The sequence below is a fragment of the Suricata suricatta genome, chromosome 14 (genome assembly GCF_006229205.1).
Source record: "Suricata suricatta isolate VVHF042 chromosome 14, meerkat_22Aug2017_6uvM2_HiC, whole genome shotgun sequence".
NCBI classification, from domain to species: Eukaryota; Metazoa; Chordata; class Mammalia; order Carnivora; family Herpestidae; genus Suricata; species Suricata suricatta.
The window spans coordinates 6,967,812-6,978,061 of record NC_043713.1 but is presented as its reverse complement, the minus strand read 5'-3'; the positions used below and the strand labels follow the sequence as shown (position 1 = coordinate 6,978,061).

General features: G+C 43.5%; 1 long non-coding RNA gene across 1 annotated transcript; it reads right to left on the bottom strand.

Annotated features, from left to right (window-relative positions):
- Positions 1–2,932: 2,932 nt before the first annotated feature.
- On the bottom strand, positions 2,933–8,754 carry LOC115277274. Its single transcript, XR_003902341.1, has 3 exons — positions 8,669–8,754; positions 3,444–3,503; positions 2,933–3,289 (listed from the first exon to the last, which is right to left on the bottom strand). It is a non-coding gene; the product is annotated as an uncharacterized LOC115277274 (long non-coding RNA).
- Between the last annotated feature and the right edge of the window lie 1,496 nt (positions 8,755–10,250).

Sequence of the window (10,250 nt, the reverse complement as noted above, 5' to 3'; positions counted from 1 at the left end):
CTAGTCTGATACTCCCTCATCCTACCACAGGGCCTGTGAGTACCAGGTAACACATGCGAATAAATAGCTGCAGAATAAATAATGCTGATTAGAAAACTAAATAGCCATGTTAAAAAAACAAAGAACAATACCCGCCCCCCCATCAAACCCTGAATTTCATAAGAGCCTCTTAGAAATGGGCAACACCTTACACTTCATTAACAGGATAAAAGAGAAAAATCATACTTTTTCAACAAATTCATAAGAAGCATTACAAAAACCAAACACTTTTTCATGACGAAAACAGCCAGCAGATTGGGACTAAAATGGAATTTCTTCAGTCGGGTAAAGGGCAGCTATAAAAATGACAGCAAACATCATAATTAATGTTCAGCAATGCTGATCACTTTCAACTAAGACTGGGTGCTCATCACTTTCATTCAACAATGCACTGGAGGGCCTAGCCAAGGCCAATAAGAAAGAATAAGAAATAAAAGGCATTAAGATGGGAAAGGAAGAAGTAAAAAATATTTTTTTTTGCAGATGACATTATTGTGTCCATAGGAACCCAAAGAAACCTAAAAAAATCTTACAAGAACTACGAAGTGAAGTGAACAAGGTTCAGAATAGAAGATCAATATACAGATTCAATTTGTTTCTCTATTATAAAGAAGGAAACAATTTTAAATGTTATTTATGTTAGAAGGAAAAACCCCCCAAATGTACCCAAGAATGAATCTAAAATATGTGGCTGAACTTTGCAAGAAGGACTATAACATACTACAAGGAAAAATGAAAGGAAATCTAAAACTAGGAAGGTACGTACATACTCATGGGTCAAAACCCTTAATATATCATCAGGAAGCACGTTCTCTCTGAATTCGTTCTGCAGATACAGTGCAATCCCTGTAAAAATTACAGCAGGCTTTTGGGGGCAGAAATTGGCAAGCTGATTTTAAAATATTTATAGGAATGCAAAAGAGCTAGAAAAGACAAAATGATTTTTAGAAAGAATTATAATATGTAATTTTGTGACTTACTACCCAGCTATAGTAATCCAGAAAATGAAATTTCAATGTAAGGGCACAAAAACAGATCCATGAAACAGAGTCCAGAAAGATACTCCCAGTGATATGACCCATTAATGTTTGCAAAGTCACCAGAGAAATTCATTGGAGGGAAGAATTATTTCCAAGAAACATGCTGAAACAGCTAGAAAATTGTATGAAAGAAAATGACCCATGCACTCTGTGCTCAAATTATTTGAGGGTGATTGTAGACCAAGCTTAAAGTGTAAACTCAAATGTAATTATAAAACTTAAATCTTCCAATATAAACATAAAATGTTGATGCTTTTCCGATGCCAGAAAGGGTAAAAACCATAAGAGAAAAAAATTGGTTAATGAGACTTCATCAAAATTGAACATTTATTTCTGTTCACTAAAAATTATGATTAAGGAATTGATATACAAATTAAAGACTAGGAAAAAATATTTACAACGTATGTATCTAACCAATTAATGTTGCCAAAAATGTACAAAGCACAAAGATAGATAAAAAAAAGAACCTAATCAAAAATCATAAAAAGACTTGAATTGTTTATAAAGACAATTTTAACAATGGCCAATAAATACATAAAAAGATGTTCACCAGCATTAGTCATCTCTTAAATGCAAATTTAAGCCACAAGTATCTTCATATTCCCACCAGAAATAGCTAAAATTAAAAAAAAAACTGACAAGAATAGGAAAAAACTATAACTCTCATACTTTGCAGGTGATAGTGTAAAATGGTCCATCTTTTAAAAAATACTGCTTGACAGTTTCTTATAAATTTACACATTCCTACTCTCTTGCAGTTCCGCTCCTAGATATTACACAAGGTATGTGTCCGTGAACAAGAGGATATTTATAGCAGCTGGGTTTATAAGAGCCAAAAAATGAATGCAACTCAAGTGTCCATCCACGTGGGTAACAAATTATAGCATATTTATATTACTGATGAGTATTGAGCAATAAAAAGCAGCGAACTCTTGATAAACATAAAACATGGATCAATCGCTAAGCGATTATTTTGAACAAGTCAAGTCGGGCACAGAGGTGTACAGACTTCCCTTTGGAGGCACGTCTGACCCAGGTGCACTCATCTGTGGGGACTGACAACACGCTGGTGACTTGGGAGTGTGAGGGCATGTCTGTGCTGAGAGAATTGTCTAGAATTGTCCTGCATCATGACGTGGATTTTCCACGTGCCAGAAGTCTGCAAAGTTCATAAGGCTTGTGTATGTCGTTAATTAGAAAGTTAAGAAGTTGTATTCTGAATCCAGAGCAGGGCATCTTTAAAGTTAATCCCCATTAGGTGAAGCAACAATTTCAAGGAGCCGAGTTCTAACAAACTGAACGGCTTGGGAGTCAACACTTCCCAGGAGCCTCCAGAGATGTTTGTAGTCCTACCAAGATTGTTTTGACCTGTTTTTCCAGTGACCTCATTGATTGAGTGAGTCCGTCCCTTCTTCACTGATGCATTAATACGCCTAATTCTGGGCTTGCCCACCTAGTTCAGGGCATGGCCAATTCAGGTCATTAAATATCCTCAGGCTCTCCAGCCTCTAGACACATGGGACAAAGCAGTTTCTGGTCCTTGGGGGTGGGGGGTGGGGAGCGGGCTGTGTGATTAGTTTGGTCCAGTGAATTATGAGTGAAAGTGGTCACGTAAGGGCAGTGGGAAAGCCTCCAGGGCCAGCAGTGTTCCGGATAGTGGCTGCTTGGGCATCCTGGGTCCCCGAATAAGGACCGCACAGAGCAGAGAATGCAGTGATTCAGAGAAGGACATGTGTGTAGTTTGTGCAGGAAATCAAACCTCCAAGATTTGTGCACTTTTCTCTATGCTTCACATGTTTCAAATTAACCAAATTTTGAAACTTAAAAAAATTCATATAGAAGTATCTGGAAAAGACAGTGTGGGATGGGGTCTTGTGGGGGTTTTGCCTTTCTGGACAGCCTTCTATTTGGACAGCGGGCGGGGGGGCAGTATTGTGGTGGAGCCGGGCTCAGCCTAGCACAACCTCGGGAAGTCGGATGGGCAGGCAGTTGATGTCAAGGCTGGGGGCCGTCCCAGGGGGTTGCTCTGCACCGGAGGGAGCCCACACGGAGATTCTCACGGCAGACATCGGAGCCAGAGGGGCGGTCAGCATCAGAGATCGCTGTCGGCACTTTCTCTTGGTCCCGGGTGTCGAGATGCAGGTGGTGTTTGTTCTTCAGTTTCTCAGAGAATTAGGGAAGCAAAGCCCAATTTGTCTGAAGAGACAAGCCTGGAAATGAGGACACAAAGAAATGAGGCAGGAACGTCTCAGAGTGGGTGCCCGAGTAGATCCGAGTCACCAGCAAAAAGGCAGAGACTTCCGGATGTAATCTTCCTTGGGAATGGGGTCTTTACAGACATAGTTAGCTAAGATGATTTCATACCGGTTAGGGCAGGTCCTGAATCCAACGACGGCTGTCCGTCCGAGAAGGCCGCATGATGACCTGGAGAACAAGGGGAGGTCAGTGATGCGAATGTGGAGGCAGCGGTTGGAGCGGGGTACCTGCAGGCCGGGGAGCACCCAGGCTGCCAGGCCACCATGAGAAGCTGGAAGAGGCTAGACGCACCGTCGCAGAGCACGCCCCCCACCCACACCGAGAGTTTGGGCTTCCAGCCTTCACAACTGAGAGAGAACACATTTCTGCATCTAACTACCCAGTGTGCAGGACTTTGTCTTGATAGCTGCAGGAAACGAACCCAGCCTGGTCCCCGGGTTCCCAGGACACGAGGCCAGCTCGTGTATTGCCCCTTCAGGGGGATGGGTGAGTGCCAGAATCTGCGGTCGGCAGGAGTCGGGGGGGCTTGGTAGACCCCGCTCTGGAAGCTACAGGAGTCTGGGGCCAAGGAATCAGCTGAGTTCTGCTCTGACACTCTCGCTGGCATGTAGGTTGACCCCCCAGGAGCAAAGTGCACAAATGAAGGTCAGTACTTAACACCCTCACCTCTGCTCTCTGTCCCCCGTCCCTCATCCGGGCGCAGGTGCCGCAGTGGCTCTGTCAGCTGTCACCGTCCAGCAGACACCCTTGGCCCTTGAACCTCAAGCAAAATCGGTGCAAGGCTGCCTTTGCACAATTTTCCAGCTTTCCTCCTCTTCTCTATGAAATTGAAATTCCTTAACCATCCTAAGTGTTGCGAAAAATCTCCAGTTTCCTTTAAACAATTAATGATTGTGAAAATTACAGTTTGTTCTTCTTCTGTCCCCCTAGGAACACCAAATGCTACTCTGAATGTCATTAATTTAATATGCAAATGATCGGTTTGGCTCCTTGTCTGAGTTTGGGGTAACCTTGTCAATCAGCCTGTTGGCACTAATGAGCTGTCTGATGAAAGCTAGGCCCGCTGCTGGGCAGGCCATGAAAACCTCGACCTGCCTTTCCCCGCTTTGGCCTATGTGACAGCATGTGATGGGAAGGGAAGGAGCTTCGATTGACACTTGTCCGAAGTCACCTGAGTCTTAAGTAAGGACGATGCAGAGATCTTACTGGAAATTTCCTCCAACGTGAAAAAAGAGCAGCCATACTTTTCAAATGAGCTGTTTGAATGTATAAAGCTGATTGTATGGCTATCTTCTTGAAGTGAACTCTACGTATGCTAGACCATTCCATTTTGTATAGCCACTCTTATTTAATTCTTAGAAACATTATTTTAGCATGTTATAAAACATTACTATATATGACTTTTTAAACGTTCTAGTTAATGTTCTTGTGTCCTGAGAAACGTTCAAAGTGTTTAGGTAAAATGGTGTTTCTTAGAACCATTCAACTAAGTGGAAAGACAGAAAAACATCTTCAAATGTCACTGAAGAATTCCTAACAGCAGAAATGTGAGACATATAAAAACGCTGGAGCATTTGGATAAAAGTTTGCTAGAAACTTTTAAAGGAGTGTCTTTTTTTCCACAAGAATTACTGTGGGTAGAAGGTTTCCTAGAGAGGGACCTTAGCTCGGAAGCAGAATTAATGGTGACCTTGGACGTCTGGTGTGAATAAACTGCCCTAATAGTTGCTGTGTGTGAATGAAAAATAAATAGAAGATGCAGTCTTTGTCTCGTGTGGTATACAAGTTGGTGTGTGGGTCTTCATTTCTTTGGCACGTTTGATTTAGTGTTTTCGGTTGATCTAAAAAGTCCCACCTACGAGTGCGCTTGGATTGACAGTGTTGTGCAATCCATCACCGTGGGAGTGGGACTCCCAGGGGCCATTCTGTCTGTGTCTCCACAGATTTATTTCGTGGTCTTCAGTCAGAGTCAGAAACAGTTGGTAACTATGAAGTGTGAGGCTTATCCAATCTGATAGTGTGAAGGGGATATTTGTTTACCTCTCAGGAAACTTGTCTTATCAATTGGGGTACTTACTCTCCAGTGACAATGGAATGAAGTAGTAACAATTATTATGACTTTCAGATAAGGAGATGAGGTGCAGAGAGATCACACAGCCGCTCCCCAGTGGAATAGCCCAGTAGCCTGCTCTTATCCATGGCCTGGTCCTCTTTTCAAATGCAGGTCAGACAGAAAGACCTCCACTACAGGGTAAAGCAGTGTGGGAACAGTTTGGATATCTCCCTCATGAAGATACAGCTTTTCTCTTTGATATCTTTCTAGAACTATGTTCACAAAAGTGATCGTGATTAAAATTAAAAGTTCTTCTGCAACTTGTCCTCAACATCACTAATCATCATGGAAACACAGAAGAAAACCACAGTGAGATATTACGTCACACCTGTTGGGATGGTTATTATAAAAAAACAAAGCAGAACAAAAGATAACAAGTGTTGCTGAGGATGTGGACAAATTGGAACCCTTGTACGCTGTTGGTGGAAATGTAAAATGGGGCAACTGCTCTGGAAAACAGTAGGAGGTTCCTCAAGAAATCCACTTCTGGGCATTTATCCAACAGAATTGAAGTCAGGATCTTGAAGAGATATTGACATCCCCATGCTCACTGCAACATTATTCACCATAGCCATGATATGGAAACAACCTAAGTCTTTGTCAATGGATGAATCAATAAAATGTAGTGTGTACATGTAGTGAAATATTGGTCAGCCTCATAAAAAGGAAATCCTGACCTTGGCAACAACATGAATGACCCTGGAGGACATTTGTGCTTAGAGTAATGAACCAGTCATAGAAGGACAAGTATTGCATGATTCCATTTGTGTGGGGTATCTAAAATAGTCACACACACACAAGTGGAAAATACAATGGTGGTTGCCGGGAGATGGGGGCAACAGGGAGGTGTTATTCAGCGGGCATGAAAGTTTAGTTATGTAAGATTAATAAGCTCTAGAGATCTGTACAGTATATTGTCTCTAGTTTACTGTATTGTAAACTTAAAAATATGTGCCTCTCATCTTCCTCTTGGGGCTAGCGACCTACCTAAGACATATTCTTTTCATGTTGATAGCAGAAGGACAAGAGTACAGACTTGACCACACAAATACACTTTAAGCCTAGTGTCATGTCTGAAAGATTACACTGGCCCAAACAATCCCACGTGGAGGCAAAAGGCAAAAAGTGGGGAGACACACTCTTTCCATGAAGGTTTGGGGGATGGGAGTGTGCATTTTCATGTTTATTTATTTCTGAGAGAGAGAGAGCATGAGTGGGAGAGGGACAGAGAAAGAGAGAGAGAGAGAGAGAGAGAGAGAGAGAGAGAGAGAGAGAGGGAGACACAGAATCCAAAGTAGGCTCTAGACTCTGAGCTGTCAGGACAGAGCCTAACACAGGCTTGAACCCACGGACCATAAGATCATTACCTGAACCAAAGTCGGACGCTTAACCAACAGCCACCCAGGCACCCGGGAGTGTGCATTTTTAAACAGAATCTATCACATCCATCTATTGTTCCCATATTTCAGCTATTATATATTTTATACATAATGCTTCTGTTTGATGCTTTTTTTTTCTTACTGATACTATCCTTATACCACCTATATCTAGTATATATAATGCTAATTTAAACTTTTGGATCATCTATTATAATGTGGTGCAAATTCCAGCAAGAAATTATACTTCCAGTGTGTTGTTTTCCTTTAGGAATGGTGGTGTTTTTTGAATGTTATGTTATTTTGTTTTGTGGCTGAACCTCAATTTATGTCCACTCTGAAGAGCTTTGGAAGTGGAGAAGAGCTTTGGAAATAGGAGGTTGGAGACCTCCAAGCAGAGAAAACAGAGCTGACCCTTCCTTAGACTGTAATTCACCAGACCCGAGGGTTTAGCTGGAGAGCGGGAAGGAGAGGAAGCATGTAGTTTCTACCTGAACCAACACAGGCCATTGCACGACCCCACTCCTGACAGGTACTAATGCCTTATATAATGGGGAGGATGTGCACTCAGAATTAAGAACCGCTGTCTGGGGGCTCCTGGGGGCTCAGTCGGTGAAGCGTCTAACTTGATGTTGGCTCAGGTCGTGATCTCATGGTTGGAAGAGCGGGCTCCATGTGGGCTCCACGCTGAGCATGGAGCCTGCTTAAGAGTCTCAGTAACCACCTGCTCTCTCTCCAAAAGAAAATGCATTCACTATCTGGAGATTCTGTACAGCTTCTGCTCTGGGATCCTGTAGACCTCTATTTTCCCCTGGCTTCTCTGTGAGGACTGTATTGTGCTGAGAAGAACTTGAGGTTGAATATCATGGGCATTCAAGGACTTAAGGCAAAGGACTCCTAAAAAATATGATTTAATTAAAATAATAAATTTTTCTATCTCACTTCTTATTCATCTGTGAAATGGCACCTGTCCCAGTGGCATCCCATAGAATGAATAAATAGAATAAATCACATAGAATAAATAGCGTGGGTTGAGATAGGACTCAGTTGAACACATTAAATAAATAAATTTGAAAAGCATTTACAGTCAAGTGTAGCTCTGTGTATTTAGGAGACAAACCGTGAACTTCACCTCTGCGCTGCTGGTTCAGATCCTTCTGCAGTCGGTGAGGACTTAAAATAACTCTTATGAACATTATAAATCAGTTTGGTCTCTACATATAAGGACTCGAGCGGGGAGTGGAGGGAACATTTTAAAATTTCTTTTTCTAGCCCTTTCATGCTAATACCAAATGTCAGCGTAAAACAAATGAAATGCCATTCTGAAATATTTATTAGATTCTTAAAGTGAAATACCAGTTGTGCTTAGAATGTTCATAAAATATTTGAAACACCACTAACATGATCCTCTCTTTTTGTGCTTTCTGACACTGTAAACCTTGTCTCTAAGTGCAAGAACACTGAAGGATGTATTAAGAGTATATATATATCAAAAGTAGTTGCAAAAGGTACAGTTGTGGTAGGAAAAACGTGTATTCAATTCAGAGGAAGTTTGGACCTTCTATCTGTAAGGCAACTGTATACCATACAAAAAATAATGAGTCTGTGTAGGAAGGCACGACTGTCCTTTATAAACATGATCTACCTTCTGCCTGGACCAAATAGGTGCATTAAATAGGGATGTGGTATTAGTTACCAATACCCCCATTTCCAAGTCTTTTATGGTATTTCTATGGTACGACTGAATTAATAGGTTTCCTAAAGAGTATAGCATTGCTTTTGTTTTACTAGTTGGGAGCAGAGGGTGTGGTGGCACCTTGTTGACATCCATTGGCCCTTCTTACCTTTGGTCAGGCAGCCAGTGTGGTGTCTGCTTCCTGCTGAGAATTGATCATCCAATTACGCCTTCAGTAAGTGGACCCATTCGTACAAGCTGGGTCTGGGACCCACTGTGGGAGGGACGGCCCCAACTCTGTTACTGCGGAAACGGGGCGGTCTCCTTTGTGACAGCAGATCACAGCGACTTTCCCTAGAGATTAGTGTCCACACAGGCCAAGTGCATAATAAATCCCAGTGGTCTGGTTTTCTGTCTCCCAAGTGTACAGCCACTCAGATAAATGGCCACAGGTGCCTCCGAGGAGGGTGTGGGAGGACTGATAGTACGGAAGAGTGGGTGCAGTAGGATCCAGCCTTAAGGGGAGCCGGCCTCCTCTTTGGTGAAGGGGCTGTGACCCAGGCAAAGGCCTCCTTCCGGTCTGGGTGAGGGGCTGTGTGCTTCTCCGGTCGTGGTGACTCAGGTCAGCGTCTGCTCACCAGACCTCGGGAGGATCCAGTTATATAGACCAGATGACCCAGTGGGCTGCTCCTCTCTCTTTCCAGCAGATTGGTCACCCCCCAGGGTCCCTGTAGGGGGCGCTCTCTGACAGCCCATCTGCCCTGCTGCCCAGTTTGGTGACTGTGTCTACCTTGCAAATCTGTGCCTCGACTTGCTCTTTTATCCTTGGCGTGATCTTTAGCCCCACGCGCTCTGGCTGAAGACCTGAGTGTTTGTCGTCATGAGAGGGATGAGGGTTTCTTTGTTTGTTTGTTTTTTAGCTACTTTTCCATCGAAGCTCTTTGGTTCTCTGAACTGGGAGTTTAAACCTCTGAGATACCCTTTTTTCTGTATATCCCGCGAACTCAGAAGCAACTACCTACCCTACAGTCCTTTAAATCATCATTGCTGGAAGTTACAGTTAAATGAAGTAGGCACTTGGTTTCCCAAAGTCTTCTCTTTGATAGAATTTTTATCTCAAGATCCCACCGGCGATTAACTAATTATAATGCCATTTTAAGCCACAGCTGGCTGGATAGCCAGTTCGGCTGATGAGGACATCACACCATCCAAGCTCCAACAGGGCAGCAGATCAATGCCAGAGCGCCTGCTCAGAACGAGTATTTCCTGGGATCCCTCCTGGTACAGAGTGCTATGTCAGTGCGAGGCCTTTAAGGGAAATAAACACCTAGACATTCCACAAAGAGGGGACCTAATCAAGAGAATAGTTCTAAAAATATCAGAAGAGCAGGAAGGGGAGAATGGGGGTGGCAAGATGACCCAGAACTTGGTAACATTAGGAGTTTGCCGTGAGCACAGACCTCTAAGAGGACAGGGAGGAGATGGTGTTATCAGAGTCCAAAACGCAAGTACTGGCTCCTGCAAGGTGCAGCAAGGGGGCGTGGCCATTTGGAAGAGTGTCCCCACCCTCCTCCCGTGGCTGGGACGGGTGAGGATTCACTCAGGCTGAGGAGAGCTGGGAAAAGGGGCTCCCTGGTCCGTGCTGGGACTGGAGTGAGGAAGCCAGCAACTTTCAGAGACCCTGCCAGGGGCCAGGAGAGGTGGAGAGAGAGACACAGAGGGGGAGAAGGAAGGAGGGGAGGAGGGAGAGA